The 24,146-nt window shown below is 41.3% G+C and overlaps 2 protein-coding genes across 4 annotated transcripts in view; one reads left to right on the top strand and one right to left on the bottom strand.

Annotated features, from left to right (window-relative positions):
• macrod1 (mono-ADP ribosylhydrolase 1) overlaps positions 1 to 24,146 on the bottom strand; it is a 113,330-nt gene that overhangs the window by 50,140 nt on the left and 39,044 nt on the right. The gene's annotated exons all lie outside the window — the stretch shown is intronic.
• The window catches only part of flrt1b (fibronectin leucine rich transmembrane protein 1b), a 35,262-nt gene continuing 17,639 nt past the window's right edge, over positions 6,524 to 24,146 (top strand). Inside the window, exon 1 of one of the 2 annotated variants that reach the window (XM_035161923.2) lies at positions 6,524 to 6,644. The gene's annotated coding sequence lies outside the window, so the exon portion shown is untranslated. Of the gene's footprint in view, positions 6,645 to 11,202; positions 11,586 to 24,146 lie in introns of those variants that run through there. The other variant, XM_035161922.2, reaches the window with a different exon arrangement.

Below are 24,146 nucleotides of genomic sequence, written 5' to 3'. Positions count from 1 at the left end.
CATGAGTTACTCTGTTTTTCGTGGTCGCACTCGACCTTAAACATTTCACCACAGTGTTGAAAATCATCACTGTATTTATAAACTGAACATTTCTTATTTTGCACTGTGTGTGTGTGTGTGTGTGTGTGTGTGTGTGTGTGTGTGTGTGTGTGTGTGTGTGTGTGTGTGTGTGTGTGTGTGTGTGTGTGTACGCGTGCTGGTAAATAACGTTTAGCTTTTGCTTGTATACTTTCTATGGGGATAAACATGCTCCACGTTTGTCCTTCACAACATCATTTTGTTATTGGCGTCAGCGTTTCTCACTGACTCGCGCCACCGCTGGTTTCGCCAACCAGCGAGTTAACATTGCAGGTGTAACTCAGTCCTTGTCAGATGGACAGAATGGAAACCAGTTGGCTTCAGGTCCCTTCACTGGGGACTGATAAGAGCTGTACAATAAGAATGAATAGCCTCACTGGCGGCAAACCTAATAATGATACTCACGCTTAGACTATAGTGCAAAGGAAAATAAACAATTGAGTGATAAGAAAGTGACAAGGGCAACATGGTTCAATTCGTCTTTTAGTTATTAAAAAAGTCAATCATACAGGAATTTTCCACCTGGATAACAAGCAGGTGATTAAAGCTTAAATACAATAACAATATAATGAGCTATTTTTGCCAGGCAAAGAAAGTATTTAATTTTACTGCTGCTAGCCTGGCTGCTTTGTGCCAGATCATTATACCATCCCAGTTTGAATGAAGCCACAGCACATGTTTAAACAGTGTAAATTGCTGGCTGGGTGACAAGGCTGGCTGCGGCTGACATATGCGATATCCAAGAGTTTGTTCCTCTCCCGCATATCCATAAACACACAGTGGAGTCTGCAGCGCTAGCCCAAGGACATCTGCTGTGCGTTCGGGAAACTGAAAACCTGGAGACTGAGTCATAAAATAAAAAAAATCCTGTTTTTCTATTCTTTCTCTGCACATGAATCTGATTTTGAGTTCGCCGTGACCGTGTTGTGAAAATCTGCAAGGGACAGTCACAATGTTATGTCAGAACTCACAGGGGATGTCTCCCATATTCGTTTACCTTTTGTCAGTGGGAAATTTGCCAAATGGGAACATGCTCACATAATGTATCAGCCAAGTTGGTTTAAGAGAAGGAGAAAAAGAGTGTAAATCCCTCAGCTGCCTTTCTCTCTCAAGAATCCTCCGCTCTTTTTTTTACATTTTCACAATCCCCCATCGCCTCATTATTGGTGAATCTCACTTAATTTCAGCCTTTAAACACACTATACTTCTCCATATATGTGTGAACCACAGTTTCATTAGCATCTCCCAATGTGAATATCTCCACTCTGTCAGTTGGAAAATGCGCAGCTCAGTACGGTGTGAATTTATTTAATGTGACAGTGTGAGACTGTTCCAGGTGCACAGCTTGTTTAAGAGCTGATAGATCTTATGATGAACTGAAATAAAATTCATTCAGGTGTAAAAAGAGCAGACAAATAAAATGTCTCCATTACAGTAAGGCTCCCATTCACCCATTTGCTGATGAGCTGCAGGCTGTACATAGAGTAATATCAGACGCTGTGCCCTGTTAATACTCGTCCATGCGCCCCAGGCCATGTGAAACACATCTGAACCTGAGTGATGAAAGCTTCTCTTATTAAGAAAAGACACTGCATTGAAACCACACTTTATTACAATGTGATCGGTGGAGTGAACCAGTGAGTTCGCCTGATACACCAGGACTGAGCTGGAGCTACAAACATGCCAACAGCTGTGTTTCAAGTCAGGGGCTGCATCCCACTGAGGCTGCATGTGAAGACCGATTGCGTCACAGCAGCAGGACTGGACTGTACCATTTCGAAGGCTCCTTCAAATGCAGCCGACAAATGCGTCCCTCCATCCCTGAGAAATGAAGGCTCCAACAGGTGGAATCCTTACCGGCCCAACATGTGCTACGACTAATTGTGCTTTAGGGACGAACCATTTTTCAAAGAGGAAATGGTGCTGACAAGTAAATGTCCAATACTTGAGTATTACACTTCTACTCAACTGAAGAGCAAACAGTACATATGTTTAAAAAAAACAGGGGGTGTTAAAACTTTCTTGTTGCGTCCTCTGTGGACCAGACCGCCTCATTTCAGTTCGGGCAAGAACCTAAACCCCTAGAAAAACTGCTGTGTATAAAGGTGCTATGAATATGTGTGACTGGGTGGATGCATAATGTACTGTAAAGCGCTTTGAGTGGACTAGAAAAGCTCCATATAAATATATTTATTATTGCTGATATTTACAGTTCCCAATGCAAACTTACAATTTCTTCGATATTCAACTTTTGTTCTAGATAGATTCTCTGGACGATCCACTGCACTTATTTCATCAGAACAATGCAGAGTTACATCAGGCCATCCCCTTTGCCTTTTTCTGCAAATACTGTTAAACTACCATGAATGAAACCCTCGACGTCCTTCAGGATTTGCAGCCATCTCTTTTAGAGGCTTTTAGTGAGAAAAAAGAAGTTCTGTTGACAGTAGCAAAACATCATACAGCAGAAGGCAAAGAAGAAATTACTGGAGTTAATTGTAGTGTGAAAAGATAATTTAAAAACATGAACTGAGAACATTAGAAGGGTAATATGACTGCTGTTGTACTAATTGATTTACTGGGTGCTGGTACCACAGCTACTAAACTACAAACAAAGGCAATACTTAGTTTTATTTTACTGTATATCTGCATTAATGGAGCAATATGTGTTTTTCAGGCTTAATAGGATTCATTGAGTGTATAGTGAGTGGGATGAATTGCATTATGCTAAACCATATGACTATTTGGCCATTTAGGCCAATTTTACTGGGGTTTATTAAACTGAGATGTGTCTTTTGAAATGTAATTCCCATTTCAGATTATTTGCATTTTGCTGTTAGTTAGCAGGATTACGCAAAAACTACTGTCCGGATTACCATGCTGCAACTTGGTGGAAGGATGTGGTACGAAGAGGAAAGAACCCATTCAATTTTGGTGCAGATCCAGATCAGAGGGCAAATCCAGGAAAACACTTCAACATTGCAAGATAGGTTTATTTTTATTGATTTCTCAGAGAATAATTCATAAATCTTAATGAAAAAAAATCCGGCATGTTTAGGGGACTTAAGGGAAAACTTGTTTTTTTTTATTTAATACCATAGCAATTTAATAATTTTTAGAACAAAGTAAGACTGGTTTTAACTTTGTAATTGAATATCGTGACTAATGTGTTCTGAAACCAGCGACTGTCTCACTCTAAAAGGCTGTCAACAGCTTAACTATCTGGACCATGTGGTTAAATCCTGCCCATATATAAAAAACACTAAGGCTTTACCTTTACTGCACTTCACTGCCTGATGCTTTTACTGTTGTGTATCTATTTATGATGTTTAATGCATTTCAGGTTTTATCTTGTGATGCAGTGTTGAAATGTAATTTTTTTCTCCACTTGCTTTCCTTCTTCCTACCCTGTCTACATCTATGCCAGTTGATTTCCCAAAATGTCATCGCAATAAAACCCAGAGAACACACTCAGAGTGATAGTGAAATTTCTCCAGTGAAGAAAAAAAGGGCTCTCGTGTTACCCATAACACAACATGTTTTATAACTGCATCACCCTCTGGATTTCCAACGCTGCCATCAGTGTTGAAATTTGTAAAAATCTGGCTCCTCAGCAATGGATTCCCCCATTAAAACTGATGAGTGCCTGCTGCAAAATGGTGTGTAAAAAGAAGGCCCTCTCTTTCCTTCTGAGAGACATTTTAGAGATGTTTTAGATTATGAAATTTTTTTCATTGTAGCTGCTGGAAATTTCCCAGTGAGAGTTGGCACTGTCTGTGTCTGGAAAGTTATCATCAGAAACAAGTAAAATATACTTCCAAATAATAACAAAACTGCCCCAGAATTGCAGCGTTCATGTTTATGCAGCATATTATGTATGAATTTGCATGAGCTGAACATTTTCACACTCATCTATCTACTAATACCAGAAGTCTCTGCCCTGTCTGAATGTCTGTCTGTCTGAATGTGGAGGGCATATCTCCAGAACCATTCATCGTATCTGCTTCGCACTTGGTATGTGTATTGATAAAAGCCCAAGGAAGTGCAGTGTCAAATTTGGTGCAATTTGGACATGTGAAACGTTCAATATTAATAGCCTTTGAATAGACAGGTGACTATATCGCTCTGTAACAGCGGCCTCATGGACCCATCAAATTAAGGGATGTCAATCCCGACAACAGCAAAGACAACGGATTCCTCAGTTCGGGGTTCTGCGTACCGAGTCAAGCTGCTATGAACTTTGAATAAACAAGTGAACAGCACATCTTTGTGCATCTGCAGAGGTGAGCGGCTTCAGGGTTCTGCAGACTGAGTCCGGCAGTTGGTCTTTACTTTGCCGCGGCTCAATTATTGCAAGTCACAATTAAAGTTTCAAAAAGAAATCTGCAACCAGCATCACTACAGACCAAGCAAACAGGCAGCTCTCTAGTTTATCCGATTAAACAAATATCGATATAAAAATAAGAGCAACATCCAAAACACATGTCAGGCTCTACTGTAAGGGCCTTTGTAGGTTTAAAACAAAATGCTTGTTGTATTATCTAAATGGCTATTCGGATTGAAATCATCTCCACACAAAACAAAGCAAAAATTGTATTTCTGTGTCCGCTTTGATGCTTCAGGTAAGGGTGAGAAAATCAGTAAAGATTAAAGTTATGTTAATGATTTTAACAGTGTATCAGAGCCAAAACACATGTGCCATGATTTGAGATATTATGAGAAAAGGCTTCACTGTTTCCGACAGCAATGTAAAAAGTGAATACCGCTCATCCACCAGGAATGTGTAGATGTATTTGATCAAGCCAAGCAAGACCTTTTTAGGATGAAGTTGAAAAGTTGAGTGAGGTTCAAATGTTTTACCAGGGCACTCTGATGTGTATTTTGACTTCTTATTTTGGTCCATGTCCCATCCACTAACATGGAAGAGGTAGGGTTTAAAACCTGTACGGCAGACAGTCTCCAGGGCGGCAATCAAGAGATGTCCTCCATCTTTATACACAGTCTATGGGCTCAACATGGCCCAACAACATCTGAAACCTCTCTGACGTCAGCTTCAGGGGGCTGTGTCCAACACCCTCATCGTGTGAGGAAGCCTTCGAGGAGACTCTGTCTCACAACACCTGTAGCCCCACTTGTACAACCTAATGAATCAAGACACAGACATGCAGCAGACACTTTGTTCTTGGAGAGAGAGCAGAGAGGCAGTGCCATCCAGCCAGGAGGAGGCTATGAAAGCCAGCTACTCTCCCCACCTTTGTGTGTGGAGCCTCTAAACAGGTGTAAACACCTCCGCCTTCAGACGAGGTCAGACAACACGTGTTCCTCCTGGTTTGTTTCAAGGATACTGAACCGAACCGAGGCTCTTCTCTATCTTTCTGCTGTGTGACAATAACTGATGAGCATATAATCACACACAGCTGGCTGCCATGGGAAAAGCTACAATCTCACAAGCTATTTTCATTTATTTTGCCTTTCAGAAAAGGTGTCGAGTTCAAATTAAAGTTGCAAGTGTTACAAGGAATTAACTTTCATATTATCTCATCATTCTAAAGTCCTGTGGCTAGTAATCTTAAATCGTGGGATTTCATGATTATTAAGATTGTCTCATGTATAGTGCAATCAACATGTACCCATGTAACAATTATCTTCCAGACTGCGAGCCCGGTGGGGAAACAAAGGCATCAAAGCAACCAAAATACTCATGTGTATGCACAATCACGGAGTCGCACAGATCGGGACACCACACGCACACGCACACACACACACACACACACACAAGGGTGCGCACACAGATATGCTACACCATAGCAGCAGCAGCAGCCTCACATACACACAAATGCAGACAGAGGCATTTTGGTGTTGTGGTAACCATGGCGACGGCAAGGCCCAAAGGTTTGTTACTGAAACCTAGTTAATTAGAGAGAGAGAGAGAGAGAGAGAGAGAGAGAGTAATGTCAATGCTCGAGGGAAGATGTTTCACCATCTGTTAAAACCCACATGTATCTTCTACCCGGTCAAGTGTGAAGTGAGTGTAACTGCGAGTGTGTGTTTGAGGCGTGCGCACGTGCACTGGCCACAGTTGCTGTCGAGCCAAAAACAAACACACACTCTCCCATGGCGCTCTATACAGGGAAGCTAACAGTTTACTTTTTCTTATTGGTATTAGATGACTAATTGTTATAGCTAATACTCAAAAGCTAAATAAAGCCAGCTAGCATCTGCTGCCGAGACACACCAATTATCAGAGTGGAGCAGGGATCAGGGTGATAAGTTATACAACTACACACAGAGTGAGAGCGGGGGGAAGGAGGGAGGGACGGAGGGTAAGTTGACAGGGAGGAAGTGGAGGAGGAGGAGGAGAGTGCTAGGTGTCGGGGGACAGGGGAAGGGCTCGGGGAAGGGGAGAGAGAGCGATGGCGAGGGAGGGAGGGAGGGGTGACGGAGAGTGAGTGAGAGAGACAGAGACGGAGTGAAAAGAGAGTTGAGGCAGGAGAAGGGAGACGCAGGACTAAATTTGCCGGGAACATAAAACAACAAGATGGAGTGTACTACTACTTTCTTGGGAGGTAAGTAATCATACTGAGGGGGAGAGACACATGGGGGTGTTGGATAGATTGATGCATCAGTGAAGGACAAGAGCTAAAAGCCTAAAACCTGGCCACACAGAGGAGCAGGAGGAGGAAGAAGTTGGCTGTGATAGAGAGACTAACAAGAGGGCGAAAGCACACGTCTGCTCCAGATGATAAAATAAAGGTGTGTGTGTGTATTATAAATAATAAGGAAATGAGTGGTGATGATGAACAGAAGCAAATCTCCTTCACGTGAAAGTCTGACTTAAAACAGTGTGTTTGCTTTCTGTGGCCCTCCATCTTATTTTTCTTACCCTCCACTCTCTGTACCTCTTATTCCCCAGGCCCCAGTGCAACCTGTTTGTGTATTCCTCCCTCTCCTGCCTCCCCCTCCATCCCTCCATCTCTCCCTCTCTCTCTCTCTCTCCCCTCACTGGTCCTAACCACCATTACACCTCTTTCAGTCTTTTAATTTCTTGCTATGATTTAGTTGGTCCACTTGAGAATGCCAATCAATTTGCTGGTGTCCTTAAGGAAAAGGAGACAAAGCTGCACCGATATGGTGAAGGATGAGTGCAGCCACAGTTCTGCACCTTTATCTGAGATGAAATTAGAAGATTGGAGGAATAAGTGGATTTTGTTTTTTTCAGCAGAGGGAGGTTGAAAGATTAAAAGAAGAAAGTGAACATACAACAGAGAAGAAAAATACCAAGATAAATGCTTTTGCTTTCAACAGCAAACCCTCCTGTAGCTGATCAGGTTTGTAATGATGGGGGATTCACTAATGGCTGCCCCACCCTGAACTAAACACACAGTGCAGCTGGGCCAGTGCAGTGCTGCATAATTAATCGATGATTGTAAAAAAATATACTAGCCTGTTTTCATTTTGAAGAGAAATCCATCTTATTGTAGTTCCTTTTGTCTGCAGCTCACTTTGAACGTGGTTTTAAGCTTCCTGTATTCTTATTCACACCTTGATAGAAGAGACCCGTATTTCACCTCATGATTAGATGCAGTGAACAGTGTTTCATCTTTTTAACACAAACAAATCATCATATTCAGATTTACTGACACTGTCCTCCACAAATCTACAGTTGAGGTATAACAAAACAAGCTGCAGGAAAAGTTTGTATTTGTTTGTATGAAGTTAATGTTTAAAGAGACATGCTAAACTAAACAATACTAATTACCAATTTAATTTTACCATGTGAAGTAAAAGCAATTTTCTCTTCCTTTTAGTGACGATTGCATTGTATAAAATGCCCAGTCCATCTAAATTTACATTTACATTTTACATATATAAATGATTGGTGGACAGCATTAATTAAGAAAGAAACTACTGTTTCAGGTTTTTACTACTGGTCTGTTTTTTGGTTTTTGTGTGGGTGAGACCATGCAAATAATTTAACAACATAAATATTTATTCTTTTAACAATATTTTCACCATGTTTTGATTAAAAATTTGACATTTTAATTTAATGAACAGTTGTACCCCGAGTTCTAAAGTTGGTTGTCAAAACATTTTCAGTTTGTTGTTTTTGTTCTCGCATTTTGTTGAATTCCTCTCCCATAGGCTGTTTATCAGCTTGAATCCTAATGGGCCCTAATATGAGTCATTTCCAGATGTTTGACCACACTGACCAATCTTCCTTATATAATCCTACACATGAAAAGGAGGGAACTCATTTTTGACTAATTTTATTCAGCGATCCTCAAAGATATAAAGATCCTTCTGCAGCTCGGTGGCTCTCCCCCTCCACAAGTGAACAAAGGCCTTGGAAATATTTTTTAAGAAAGTCTATGCTTTAATTAAATTGTATGTGTTTATGTGTGAATTTAGTAAATCCTAATATTCCAGTACAGTTTGTCATTGCTTTCATTAGCACAGACATACAGGACGCCACTTAAGAATATGACCAACATGCAGAGCACTGAGCATGATGAAAACTTGGAGATAAACGTTTTATTTTGCCTTCTCTGGTCCAATTAGAGGGGAACATCTAGCCAGTGTTTGGCGATGAATGTTACCACTGAGTTTAACTTACAAATATCAATGCATAACATCTACCGTTTGATATAGAGTGAATCAAATAACTGAGCTTTCTTTGAAACCTTATGTCCAATCATTAGAAATCTCATCAATATCAAATTAATATTTGATAAGTTGTGACCCTCAGAGTCCAAATGGTTCTGCCCACAACAGTTATATTCTCACCCTCATCAGTTCATCAACCATTAGACTATTGTCTTTTTGGTGGTGTTGTTTATATGAATGAGTTTTTTGGGGCAATTAAAGGGATTGTGCAGCTAACAAAGTTTAACCTACTTTTACTTATAATTGCCTGCACAGGGCTATTAAATTGATACCATGTGAGATAAGTAGACTATAATTTACAGTAATTTACTGCATGTGTACAAATAGTTCCTGCAGGACTATGGCTGCTATTTTTTATGGAAGAAACTGTAAAACAAAATTTATTTTAAAACTACTCGATACACCAAACTCATCCTGCTTTTGTATGATGAGCAAAACAATATAACAATATGCAAAACAGCAGCACTGCAATCAATAAATTTAAGGGTGTGTGTCTCTGGAGGGATGAATTAACACTTTCTCGATATGACCATAACAAAAACTGACTATTTATTAGTATTTGCATTATGAATATGATTTGCATTATACTGTATTATTCAGGTGTTCACTTTAGTGTGTCCATCCTCATTACCCATTACAAAATAAAACTGGTCACATAGCACATTAATATGTAAGGGGTTTCTATAAAAAACTTTTGAAGCTGAAGGATAAATCAGCCAATTTTACCTCAGGGCATCGTATCAGTGTCCATACACATGAATGTCACCTTAGTAACAACACACTGCAGTACAGGCATGCAAGATGCTGTATGTTTGTGATCATTTAGAAACAAAGTAAATATTTTGGTTTGTTCGAATGTTTGTTCATGTTATGTGCTGCTGTTAAAAATGATTCCAGCTCATCATTCAGTTTTGAAATTCTCAATACTGATGTCAGTGCCATACATTTATTCTGTTGGGAGTAATACAGTCTCTTTCTAAATGTGGCAGTTTGACTTTGGGATTCACTTGAATTGAATTAGACTAAATCTTGGGAAGCGATCTCTGGCAGAGCGCCAGAGGGTGCTGGTGGTGCAGCTGCACCCGCACCCAGGGCCCCAAGTGGCCCACGCCGGGGCTACAGATGCTCTGTGTGCAGATGAGCAGTGCACGTAAAGTTGTGTATGAGTGGGTGTTTAGACATGGTAGGGGTTGTGTCGGCATTTTGTAGGTCTGCCATGTTCTCCCAGCGAAAGCTACACCTAATATTGCTGTGTATGCTATGCAGCAGCCAGAGGGCTAATCGTGGTCAGTCTTTTGTGACATAACAGCTCAAAGGTAGTAAATGCTAATTAATTGTGAGGTTTGCCTCCAAGGCAAATAAAAATCATTGGTCACAAAGTCTGAATTAAAACACACAATAACAATTAAACTTGTGTCATTAGCTAAGAACACACCCTCAGGAACCTTATCTTTGATACCCCAGTCTTCCTCATACAGTACGATGCCACAGATACTATCAGTGTCACACTGGTCTGTGTGTTTTCATTTAAACTCATAAGTCAGAACCAGGCTTACTCTCTACATTACTGCCAAACATGTGAGAATCATTTTCCTTTCCTCAAGGAATAAAATCGACTCATTCTCCATCTGAAGGGCTTCAAAAACGGACTGCATGTGGGTGGGCCCGAGCTCCAGCTACAGTGTGTGGTGCTTTGTGTGTGTCCGTGTGTACTGGCTTTTTTTCACCTTTTCCAGCGAGAACACTGACCTTTTAAGGACCAGTAGAAAACATAGGGACCAAAGCCTGGTCCTAAATGGTTTAAGTAAGTTCGGAGAAGGGTTAGGGACAACGAAATGAAGCGGAAAATGTGAACAACGTAACTGAACTGATCTTTAAAAGATAATAAAAATTATAATATAACACCCCATCGAAATTAGGATGACTTTACTAGCAGGTAAAACTCACTATCCTTTTCAAATTTGTATGCATCCATCTACAGGCAGCATGTTATGACTAATTACTTGATGTAAAAAATCTGCTGCACAGTACAAATTTTCTGCTGCACAACAAAGTCCACAAGTCACTTTGAAAATGTACCGAGTGGTTATCTACCTCATTTGGGGCTGTTGATGAGCTTATGTAGGGGTCCAGTATTATCTTCTTTCATGGGGCCCCAACATTTCTAGCCGTGCCCCTGGGTTTGGGTAAGGGGCTACAGGGAACGCATTATGTCTATGAGTGTCCTCACTGAGACGGAGGTACCAGAGTGTTTGTGTGTGCGTGGGAGCGTGCGTGCTCACCTGTCAGTCTAATTCTCGGTGAGTTGTAGGTAATTGCTGGACCGTGGCGACCCGCTGAACCCCTGTAACTGAGCTCAAAGAACCGATACAAAGAGTACACCCCCACCACCACACGCGCGCGCTCACACGCACGCACGAAATCACACAGAGAGAGAGGGAGAGCGAGAGAGCGCGAGCGAGAGAGAGAAAGAGAGAGAGAGGGAATTAACCCCGCGCGCAGTCCCGGCGCAAGAAGAAGAGGAGGAAGAGGAGGACAGAGCGCGCGCTGGAGGCGACACCTGTCAGTCCGTTTCCAAACACCAATCGGTTTGTTTAGAGAAAAAGAGAAAAACCCCTGAGACCTCCCGAAGACCCGCGGGATTAACCGAGGTGGAAATAGAGGCTGGTCGCACACATCGCCGCTGTTTGACGCTCGGGGGAGAGACGGACACGGAGTGAAAACAGGAGTGTGTGGCGGCAGCGTTATGACAGGACGTGCCCGAGTTAAAGTGGCGGAGTTGACGCAGGTTAGATGTCGAGCGACTGCCGGAGAGAGAGAGAAGGAACGGGACTTTATCTGAGGTCAGTCGCCCTCTCACACACAGACACACACACAGACACACACACAGAGCGCAGAGTGGATCGACGGGGTGGGAGATAACTCGTGCGCATCGCGGAGCTCTCGGTGCGGACACACCGGGCTCCATCGCCCCGCTGCCCGGGACTTAACACACCCGCACACGTATCTGTTAACTTCCCAGGGTGATTTGACGAGGGTGATGTGAGGGAGGCGAGAGGATGGATGACAAAGGTATGAATGTGGTGGTTCTGGTTGATGACTGATCACTGGGGACACACATGTTCATCCTAACAGGCTTCTTTTTTTTTAAGGTGTATATGTGCAAGCTTGTTTATACGTACGTGTGTGCATGTGTGCAGTTCTACCTGCTGGACCAGCTCTACACTGTAAAATGGAACAAAAAGAGTCGAGAGATTTGAAACAGCAGGGCTTCAGAGAGTTACTAGCAGAGGGAGATTAAAGTGAGAGATTATACTTTTTGAAGAGATAGAATTCCCATTTGCACGTTTTCTCTCATCTCTCCCATCTTTCTTCCCCAGCGCCCTCCCTGCATCCCTCATGAGAGCAGTGTGTGTGCGTGTGTGTGTTTTCGTAGACTATATATGAATAATTGCATGCCTGCACCCTCCACCTCAACACACACACACACACACAGGCCTATGTGTGTTGAACCTACATGCAGTGTAAGACTAAAACCACACAAACAAAATGTTGCGTCATTCCACTCATCTCAGCAAAACATGCCTCACATCTCTCACTGGATGTAAACAAACACACATCCACATACTGGTATATATACGGGATTAGCGGTCATACAGGGCCATATTGAGACAGCAGATTAGAATGAGATTCTCGGGGTCAAAGCCGTACAGAACTCGGGATTAAAGAAGAAAGGCAGAGATCGACGGATGAAGTGATGGACAGCGAACAGGGGCAAAGAGAGCGAGCGGCAAAGAGACCAAAAGGAGAGCATGACAGAAAAGAGATAGAGAGAGAGAGAGCAGCACAGAACATGAGATTAAAGTGTAATGTCCTAGAGAGGCAGAGAGAAAGAGCGAATCCAGGGCAAGTCATGCAGTTACAGGGAATAGCTTACTGGCAGAATGTGGCGAGAATAAAGAAAAAGAAAAGGCAGCAGACACTCTTTCTGTATCGCCTCCCTTTTGATCTCCTCTTATTCACCAATCCGACAGAAGCAGTGGAGCGCCGCTTACATAACTCTCCATTTGAAACACAATAAACCAAAGAGGGGTTGAATTAAAAAAAACACGTCTTGGAGAATGTCAAAATTACCTGTCTGTGAACAGACAATGCATCGTCCTTGTCCCTGAATGGGGATATTTTAATGTTTTCTAAATTCTGTCACATTCATTGTTCAGCCTGATTACTTGGCTGTTTAAAATCCTCAGTACCTGTGTGAGGCTCAGTCGACTGAGCTTCTGCTAAGTTTTTAACAGCCCATGTGTTTTAGTGCTGGCGTGTTTGGCACAGCATGTGTTGGCTGTTAACACGTTTGTAGACCCTGGCTGTGTGGTCTTTATTTGAACTCCACAAATGATTTCTGACAGAGTAATCTCTTCTTTAAAGCAGCTTTTTGTCATTTTGTGTCGGGATTGTTGACTTGGCTCTGCACTCAGGACTCCGATGCAAACACCAGGCTAATAAAGTACGATCCAAGAGCCTGACTTTCAGCCCTTTTTTTTTCAAAATGACAAATAAGGTGTTAGAGCTCTCTCATCAGAGTATAACCTTCCAAAGCAATAGACACACTGAATACAGCTCTGTAGAAAGAGTCGTAGAGCACGCTCTATGTGGACTTTATGTAACTGAGGCTCATTGCAGTCTGTGGTGACACTGAAAGGAGGAAAGGTTGAATGAAGCTCAGTAAATTTGGGAAACATTTTATTTAACATCAGATTTAAATTATACTTGTATTGTTTGAAATCCTGATAATTGCTTAACATGCACGAAGCACGTATTTTGGCCATTTACAGGCAGAGCAACAAGCTGGAAACATAACATCAACCTAACACTTTAATATCTATACCATGAACGTGTTTGAAGAGATTGCTTTTTTTATGCCTTCAGCAGACAGAACAGTAGCATTTGTTTGGAGTTGCATTTCTGGCAATGAGACTAATCCAAGTCCAATATTCATTCTCCTTTCATCTCATATTTGGTCTCCACACTCTCCTGAGATAAATATCGGACAGCCTAGTTGCTAAATGCTCCTTTATGTTCCACCAGTTTCATCATTTTGTCTGTCTGTGGGTTATCCGCTGCTGGAAATACTAGTTGCGGGCCATAAAGTGCTCCAGATAGCTGAGAGGGAACTGCGGAGTCATGTGATCATTTTCTTTGGTTTGCTTCCAGTAGCGGGAAGTGAGGGCAGTTTTCCCTGGAGGCAGTTTGTTCAGTGGTGAGCAGTGTTCAAGACTCTGGGTCAGCGCCCTGTGGCAGAAAGAGCAGGTGTCAAGAGGAAGAGATGACTCTCTGTGCTTCATGGGACTAAGCGGTGTATCTGCTATCCTGAGGCGAGTTTACCTTCTTATCTAATGTGCCTACCTGAAGGATTTCTAGTTCTATTCATCAATTTATTCATTATTTCACAAAATCCACCTTCATCATCCTATTAATCTCGTAATGTATGTAGAGTTAGGGACAGCTTCACAACACAAGACTGTCCTCTGGTTTATTTTCATGCCATAGCCATGATATTCAGTATAAATATTTCACTGCAAAATATAAATAATTGAGCAGTATGAAACCAGGACTGGACTGTTACTGAGCATATCACTGCTCGTCAACTTTGGCATGCTCTTAATATTTCCTTTCATTAATGATTCAATATTGGAAATGTTACTTGTCCAAATCAATATCTAATTGTAACAAGTGGAGGAAGTCCATGCTACGCTCAACTGGGTTGTGGCCTTATTTTCAAAAAGTTTGTACTTTGTCAGGGAGAGAATTGGATAAATCCTCCGATCAGTCAGATGAACTGAATCAGATCAGGATTGTTTTATTGATCAAAATGGGAGGAAATTGTCAACTTCATCACCATGGCATACATAAAAAGGGAAACTACAGCTCTCAATAATAATCTAAAGTTAGATTTCCAATAGCCTAAATAATTTATTTGTCATAAAATATAGTTAAAGTGTGAAAAAATCCTGGATTTGACTCTTTGTAGTTTTTGCATACTCCTGCTATCAAATACACCGACCAACAAACCAACAGACATGGCTGAAAACACAACCTCCTTGGAGGTAATGAGCAGGAGTAGGAGGAGAGTGCCTGCTATATACAGTATATGGGTCTCCAAATATACCCGCTGCGCATTAATGTTTCCAGACTCCCCGCCCTATTAAAGCATGTGTGGGAAACACTACACTTGTTGCCAGATTTGGAGTTTAACCCACCCCCGAGACAATGATGTCATAACCGTGTCCTGAACGACTTTACAGAAACACAGACTGAGACATCACGCAGGATGATTAACTGAGGATTTTCAAATCTTTTAAGATGAACTCAAACTGACAACGACTGAATCTATAGTCAGAGTTAAGATTCACAGTTTCCGTCATGCCAGAAACAACATGTTTGAAGACTTGCACCGTCACACGAGACTATAAGAGGAACAGAGAAGTAAATGCAGCTCTATCCTTTATACTGATAGAAAATCATAATGTTAGTACAATAGCACTCAGTAGAGGACATAGCTCCATCAAGGCCATTCAAATCTACTAGATCTGGATTTTTATTTCCAAATTCCATAAATATCAGTCCCCTAAACGGGCTTGATTTTTCTTCATTTAGATCCGTGCATTCATCTCTGGGAAAATCAGTTAAAACACATTATCTTGAAATTCCTGGACAGACCCTTTTGTCTAGATCAGTAGCAAAATTGAATGGGGTTTTCCTTGGTCCATGTCCCACCCAAGTTTTAATGAAATCAGTTATGTAGTTTTTGTGTAATCCTGCAAACAGTCAGACAAACAACAGCGACAACATAGCCTCCTCATTGGCGGAAGTAAATATACGGGCCTGCAGGCTGAGGCAGAGACTGAGACCGAGCTGTTAATATGTGATGTGAACATTAGTCATCTCTCATTTCTGTTTCTCTACATTATATCAACTGAAAATGGGTGAAAGAAACAATCCTGTCTGCAAACAGACTAAAGGACACAGGCCCCCTTTACACCTGTTTCTGTCACATGATCCACATCCAGATAATGACATCTACTCCACAGGACTTTGCACTCACACCTGGTATTAATAAGTGTGCTTGTTATCTCAGTTCTTCCCGCGTTGTGATTGGATCTTAATATGGAAATGAGTTTAACTGGGCTGCTGAACAACAAACATAACACAACCCAGGTAAAGGAAAGGAAATGCCGTGGATGCAGCTGCTGGTAGCTGTGTCCAGACCTGCTTAGGCAACAACTGAGAGGCAGAGTTAGCTAATCTTTCAATTTATTGGGTGATGTTTCAGTTAAAGCAGCAATAATCTGCAGCTAAACTTATTAAGAATGCATATAGTGACATTGTAAAAGTGATCGCTTGTAGTATTGAACACGAAGAGACTCTAATTTAAAGCTCCCCTCGGCTTAATGAAGTTTCAGGTCGTAGCATAACATCATTTTTTAGGGGCTGTTATACCTACATTGTCTGGTCCAGACATTTGGACTTTTTAGTTTGGCCCAGACCAAAATAACACATGTGAAAATAGCCTCATCAGACTTTAACTTAACCATTGTTCAGTGTGTTGCAGTGTGAAAATGTTCCTTTGGACAGTTTGTACTTTTGGACCAAATATGAAGTTTGACAGCATTAAACAATAGAAGAAGAAAAAGAAGATAATAATGATATCACAGTTGCGATGACATTAACAAATTTAACCTGTTTATTCATTTTCTCTAATGAAATGGAAAGACAACATTTTTTCTATGCACTTTATTCAAAAAAAGTTAGTGAATCCAATAGCTGAACTGACACCCACATCCGACACACGTCTGTCTAAAAACAAGTCAGGGACAAGCCAGAGAAAACAAGTGGGTTTTAACCTTAAATATGTCTTTGGAAGGGAAACACTTATTTGTAAATGGTAAGCTGTCCAAAAACCTTGGAGAGGCTACAGTAAACGCATGACTGCCTTTAACCTCGACCAAAGGTAAGCCATGAGCAGCTGGTCAGAGGATGTAAGAGATTTGGGAGTGGAAAGGGAGCAGAAAAACAGAGATGTATTTTGAGGCCAGGCCATTTAATGCTTTAAAACCAAATAAAAGAAACCTGTACTGAATGCTTGACCGTGGGCCAATGCAGGCATGTCAGTGTAGGTGTGTTGCTGTCTCTCTCTCTTCCTGGTAGCAGTTAGCAATCTAGTGTTAGCATTCTGCACCAGCTGCAAATGGGACAGGGATGACTAGCTAATGTCCAAATAGAGGACGTTGCAGTAATCCAGCTGTGATTAAACGAAGGCATTTAAAACAATCTTCAGGTCATTAAGAGGGAGGAAGGGTGGCCACATTAGCCAGGTGGCCAGACGTTCAACTCCAAACGAGTGATAATATTGCATGCACAGCTTGCAATAACATACATTCACATTATCCAGATACATCTAGTATGTGACATGTTGTATATTAGTACCAGGTGCAATTGGGCTAATACAGTCAGCTTATACCTTCTGGCACCAATGATAAGGTGCACAAGCACATCGTTGATATAGTTAATTTGATATGCATGACATAGTCTACTTAGCTTTACATGAAAATATAAGACAAATACTCTGTGTTTGTTCAAGAGTGAAATCCACTTTTCTTTTGCTTTGTTTGAAAAGGCGAACAATTTGTAGAGCTGGAGATAAGAGGACCAACAGATGTATTCAGACAATGTTACAAAATGGATTCTATGTAGGTCTATTCACTGTCTTAGATTATGGCTTACGCAATCTATTGTAGGAGGCATACAACGCTGAAACAGCTGCTTTTATATAATTGAGGTTATGCCATGTTTTGGCTGAGACTGTCCCGAAAAAACAAAATAAATATAATCTCAGAAAAATCTGAAATACATATATCACACACTAGATGCCAGATAAGAGATATGCATTACACAAAGGGAGGTTTTCACAATTTAGGACACAAAGGCGTATACGCACAAGCACACACAATAGCAAACAATGGCCTTGCATTAGGCTGCGTTACTTAGATTATGGCTATATATATACAGCATATATATAGTATATCTGTGTGTCAGCCCATTTGCAGGAGCAGAGAAATAGTGTGGCAGATGCAGGTCTCAGATAGTAGGAGTCACACAGAGACAAGTTCAGAGATGAGCTGTTGTTTGAGCAGCAGAGACGACTTCACAGCGCCTGCTCTCTTCTTTAACCTAAACCAGACACACACGCCTCCACAAACACTGGCACCTTTGATTAACTGGCGCCGGGAAAAATGAGCTAAATAATTGTAAAATCAATTCAATTAACTATTTTAGTTATAATTAAAGAGATTAGTCTCACTAATACAAAAAGAGACTGAATGGTTGTATTCAAAACAGTAATGTTTTCGTAAAAAAAAAAAAAAGAGATTTGTTACAAAGGGGTTTTCAGAAACGCAAATAATGACCTCTGATACAGTCATGTGTTTATATATACAGTGTGTAACATTGTAAATATAATAGCAAGATATGCTAAAAGCAAGATTGAGGTTCGGTTGTAGACTACAAAAATGTTCCTCCTCCACGACACTAATGTGGAAAAAGTTGGGGAATTCATGATTAATCAGCCACTTTTTTTCCAATTACTCATTTCATCTACAGTTTGTCAGAAAACAGTTAAATGTGCCCATAACAATCTCCTAGAGCTCAAGGTGATTACCTCAAATTGCTTGTCTAGTTCTGTTATCTATAATATGCAACAAAGACCAGCAGCAAATCCTCACATTTCAGCCTGAAAAATTACTAAATTAATTAACTGATTATCACAATAGTTGCTGATAATTGATCAACTAATTTACAAACCAACCATCCATTTAACCTTTAGGAAGGATATACACCGTTTGGTTGTCACTGTTTAACACCAGTAACACTATCACTAATACCTCACACTCGAAAAACAAACTGTTGTCATGAAGCGTTTATACTGTAGGTTAATGAAAAATAATTACAAATTATCTCGTTTTTTACCTGCTGAGCGCCGCTGTCGCCGGTTAAAATAACAGACGTGCTGGTGGTGCCAGTCTCAGCTTCAGTTAATTAACCTGATGACGGGTCTGAATTAAACATGGGTGTAGTGTGTTTGTGCTTTCTCTGCACATCACCGTCAGTGCTCGTCGATGATAGCATGCGAGAGAAAAACAGTCACTCTGTAACACCACTGTACAACCATGAGTGTTTCTGCAGCTTTCCACAAATCCAACAGAGTGAGACGTCATGTCACTGTCGGAGATTGTATTCTCCAAAATGAGCTTTCATTGATTATCTCATCCATAAATTAAGCTCATAGATTTTATGTTTTGACTTTCAGCAAGAAGCTTATTACATAGATTATATGTGTGGGATTAACTAGTTAACAGCTGTGTCAGATACACAGGCTGTTTAAGTGACAAATTATGTATAAGACTCATTATTGGCAGATACTCAATATAAAAAAAATATATAAAACAGTTAGATTGAGCCAAAATAACTTAATCAGGATACATCTCATAATAACTCACATAACAACATAATAAGAGTATATTAACAATGAGAATTTATAATTTAAATTATAGCAGAGACATTGGGATAGTAGTGTGAGGCAAGGTGCTACCATCTATTCAGGGACTGTCGGCCATCTGCAATGGAAGATCAGCCCTTCCCCTCATTGACAGCTAAGATTTCTGACATATTGCTGTTCTTACTATGTGAACAGTGATGCCATGGTGAACAGCAAACACAGCCACGCTATCTAATCTGATGAAAGAACAAAGTAAGTGTAAAAAAAAAGCCAATTATTGAGCCGTGTTGAGAAAGTGCTGCACTCTCACTCAAAGCATGACAAGATGGAGCTTCATTGTGAGGACGACTGGGACGAATACGCATTTGACCTGATGAATTGAATTGCAATGGATCTCGCAGGTATGCAGGGCTCGTGCCTGACTCTGCGCTTGAATAAGCTTTGATAATCACCTTATTGCCTTTTCTGGAGTGAGCTCATTGTCTCTTTATAATGAGGAACAAAGGTAAACACAGCGAAAATGGAACGACGGCTGACTGACAGACTGCCAGGAGTTGCATCGTTTTTTTTTGTTCACTCATATTTCACGCCCAACTTCTTCCTTTTCTTCTCAAAATGTTTAGCTCCAGTGAAATCTTTTTTTTCTTCCCAAGATAATAATGAAATGGAGAGTGACAGGAAATAATAAAGAGCGAGAGATAAAGTGTTGGAGGGTGAAAGATAACAAAGCCTGTCAGCTGGATTCAAACCTTCAGAAAGGTGCCACAGCCTGCCACCAGGAGGCCATGTGTACCTCATGTCTTATTGGATTTAAAATAACTTGTTAACACAGGCGTGCGCACACGCGCACACACACACACACACACACACACACGCAGACAGACATGCAAAGAACTCCAGGGATTCTTCTGCAAAGGCATAAGTGCTGAGTTCAACCTAGCAAGAGTTATTGTATCCTATCTAAGAGTGCCTTCTGGTGGACTGTTTTGCGTGTGTGTGTGTGTGTGTGTGTGTGTGTGTGTGTGTGTGTGTGTGTGTGTGTGTGTGTGTGTGTGTGTGTGTGTGTGTGTGTGTTTTAAGTGTGTGTGAGGGTGTCCGGTCCGTAAATTGCCTGTCTGTTGATACTTCCTGTGCATACCTCATTCCGAGTGAGACAGAGAGAGAAAAGAGATGGAGGGAGAGTGCAAATGCTTTGAGCCGGAAAAACCCTCCATCATATTTAATGGGATTATTTATCCACATACTGTCATGAGACAATGTGTATGCATGCTGGGCCTTGTGTGGAAGTGTGTGTTTTGCTGAGAGATGGGGTATATCAGAGCATCTCCTGGCACATAATATTGCAGGCAGATGACTGTGTTTGTTTGTTTTTTGGTACAGATAAATTTAATGAAGTCTCTCCAGTGTTAGGCTGATATAACAAACCAATATTAAAGCTGTTTATAGCTGCTTTCAGAAATGCACTGAACTCTGAATAATCTCCTGAAATCATCTGGAGGTGGTGTGTGTGAGAACGCAAATGTCCGAGCATTCTGCAGAGGTTTTCCTGCCAGCCCCCTTGTAAAAAGGAAATCTCAGAGCAAGTCCAGGTGAGGATACAGAAGGATCAAGTCCGTAGATTCTCAAAGTTGTCAACTTGGAAAGACAAAAAATCGGAGAGCTTTTAGGGTTAAGGGCCGACGATTGTGTCAACGTGCTGTCAACAAAAACACGTGATTTCCAAAGCCAAATTTATACGTCACGTCTTACCCAGACGTCACCTCTCCTTTGAATGTTACCGACAGTTTCCTGTTGTTAACATGTCTGAGCCGAACAATCTCCTGCTGGGTTCTTCAAATTTGAAAGGCAAAGTCAGGAAGATGTCCAAGTGTGCGGACATCCTCCAGAGTTTACAGCAGCTCATGTTTCATTCAGACGCTGGCCTCTTCACGTCGTCTGCTGATGTGATGAAGGCCCCTCTCTAAACAGGCTTTTATAAATATTGTCCCTCTATTGCAGATGGTTAAGTAGAGAAATCATCCGTGCATGGTGTGGGAGGATTTTTACTCACAGCTTCAGGGGTGACAGTCTGTAAAACCTGCACTGAAACCCTGCCTCAAGGAGCTGCCAACACGACCTCAAAGCTTTCATCTGCGAGAGTATTACTGGCTTTTCACTGTCCCATGGTGTAATTGCAGACGGCTTTTCTATCCTGTCAAGACTAGCATGCTGGGAGAGAAACAGGGAATCATTTCAAATGAGAGTCTCTGTTTGCCATTAAAATGCCCAACTTTTAATTGAAAGATGGGGAACTTTTGGTTAGCCGCTGCTTGAGTCAGAAAATTTGTACGCTCGTCGTTAAGCCTGCATATTTGTCCAACGCTGTTGGAGGACAAGCAAGTGGTTGAAGTAGCTGGACTGGAGCTCACAGCGCTGTGAATATGTTGTCAGCACCCAAGGCTGCAGTGTTCAGAGATAATACCGTTTATTTACCGCTTATGAATAAAAATCTGTGTGCTGTCTCTGTAGCCCACAGTGTGAGATCTGACTATTTTAATTACTAGCTGCTGTGGTTAAAATAAAGCCGTCAGCATTTTCATTATTCGCAGCATATTTTTGCAAGGCACCTTCACTCTGGGTGGGTGTGTGTTTTTGTGTGTGTGTGCCTTTCCATCTCATGGTTACCTATTTCTCTCTCATCTCTACTGCTGCCCTCCCTCTTCACCTCCTCGCCTCCTTTCTCCCGTCTTTCCCCACCTCCTCCTCCTCCTCTCCTCCTCCGTTTTCCTCTCTCTCCAGCAGCGCTCGATCTCTCTCTCAAAGTCTCGTTTACTCCCTCCTCTGCTGTTCACTCCCTCTTCGGAAACCAGTTTCCTCCAGGGCAGAAACTCTGCAGCTCACTTTGTCTCCCTGTCCGCCTCCATCTATGTTTCCCTCCTTCTATTTTTCTTCTTTATCCTCTCTCTTTCACCCCTTTTCACTTCTTTTATCATCTTCTCTCTCCCTCTGACAATAGGTCTCAGGACCCATCTATTGAAAATTCCCATTTGCACTGCTTGCCTCTCAGTAGCTTGCTCTCATCTTATCACTGCTGGAGTTTGTGTTCCGGCTTTACTGTTCAGAGGATGTGGAGGGAAAGAAAGGAGAGAAGGTAGTCACAGTGAGGAACACTCCCAACACACACAGATAAGGGAGCAGGAAAGGATTTAATGTAAAAGCTTATCTATTTTTTTTTTTGCTTTGCAACGTTTTTCTCCAATAAATGAACTGAAATAAACTGAAGCTACATGTAAATGTTAGGACTGAGTAGTGATGATGATAAAATTATATAACCGTGACAACGATAGAAAATTTCCACAGCAAGGAAATTCTTATTATATTATTATCCTTTGATACACAGTCGATAACTTGCATTGCTTAACAAAGTACTAATAGCCCAATCACAACAAAGACATGACTAATGTATCTAAAGTTAAATCTTTCGACAGGTGAGACGACCTCAGCCTCTGAGGAAACCTTTTCAAGTCGGCACACTAGTGACAGATCTACAGTTCCAGCAGCTGCAATGTAAAGAGCTGTTGTGAAGAAACAGGATGTAGGAGGTGTGACAGTACTGTGGCTGGTTAAAGTGGACGAGACAGTCCCAGATTAGTCGAGGCTGACTTTACTTTAAGTCTGACACAAAACACACGTTTACCGGTCACAGAGCTGAAAAGCTTTTCCAACGACAAGGAGAAAAAAGCACAAAAAGTGAAGGTGACCTGACGAAGTGCTTTAGATCTCTCCAGTAATTAGAACCAACCGCAGGCACAAGGAGCAATGAAAAATACTCACATCTCACTGTGACATTAGTGAATGCCGTCACCTCTGTAGTACATCTGATGCTGTTTTTTAAGAGCAGGACATGGTGTCAAAAGGTAGTGTTAAAAATTAAGGATTTAAATTGAAATATTTAAATTGTAACTTAAGGTATGAGATCTAGCTGTAAAGATAAAGATTTTGCCTTTTCGATTTTTGTCCAATTTATTTATTCAAATATTTTTTCTTTTTGCACTTCCTGGTCATATTTTAGATAGATTCACAATTTATATAATGATAAACTATCATGGAAAAAGACTATTCTTGTATAATGAAATAATGAGAGAAAGGTCAGAAGAAAGAAAATCTGACATGGTTAAAGACAGAAAATAAAACAAAGAATCCAAGAAGAAAGAGAAAGAAAACTAGAAGGGCTGGCAAATAGAGGATGATAGCAAAAAGGATGCAGACAGAACAGAATGAAAATAGAAAAAGAAGAACAGTGAACAGGAAGAGGAGGTGTCGGACGTGACGGCCTACTGTATAAGCAAATTCAGAGATAATTGACCTCAACACTCTTGTGAGTGAGCTGAGAGAGACGTACCATGGTGGGAACTGCTCTATAAGTGGGAGGTAGTGTTGTCACAGTGCATAATGCTGTTGCTATCATTATCACTGGCTAAAAGAACAAAGAGCAGTGTGTGTGTGTGTGTGTGTGTGTGTGTGTGTGTGTGTGTGTGTGTGTGTGTGTGTGTGTGTGTGTGAGTGTGTGTGAGTGTGTCTGTGCGCGGGTGTCGGGGACAAAGAGAGAAAGTCACTGCAAGTTCACAGGTCGAAGGAACTAGAAAAAGTGTGCGTGTAAGGGTGTGTGTGAGTTTACATAAGAGAAACGATGAGTGTGTCGCTGTTTATTTCTGTATGGAAAAGATTTGCAGAACTTTGCATGCGTGTGTATTTGTGTGTGAGAGGCATCCATTTTAGAGGAGCAGCTGCTGATCGAGCCTGATGGCGCACAAACCATTGAGGCAGAGATCTGCGTAAAATGTTACAGACAGCGTTAACCCTCTCATAC

The sequence above is a fragment of the Hippoglossus stenolepis genome, chromosome 7 (assembly GCF_022539355.2).
Source record: "Hippoglossus stenolepis isolate QCI-W04-F060 chromosome 7, HSTE1.2, whole genome shotgun sequence".
In the NCBI taxonomy this organism is placed as follows: domain Eukaryota; kingdom Metazoa; phylum Chordata; class Actinopteri; order Pleuronectiformes; family Pleuronectidae; genus Hippoglossus; species Hippoglossus stenolepis.
The sequence above is the reverse complement of the archived record's forward strand: the minus strand, read 5'-3'. Positions and strand labels throughout refer to the sequence as shown.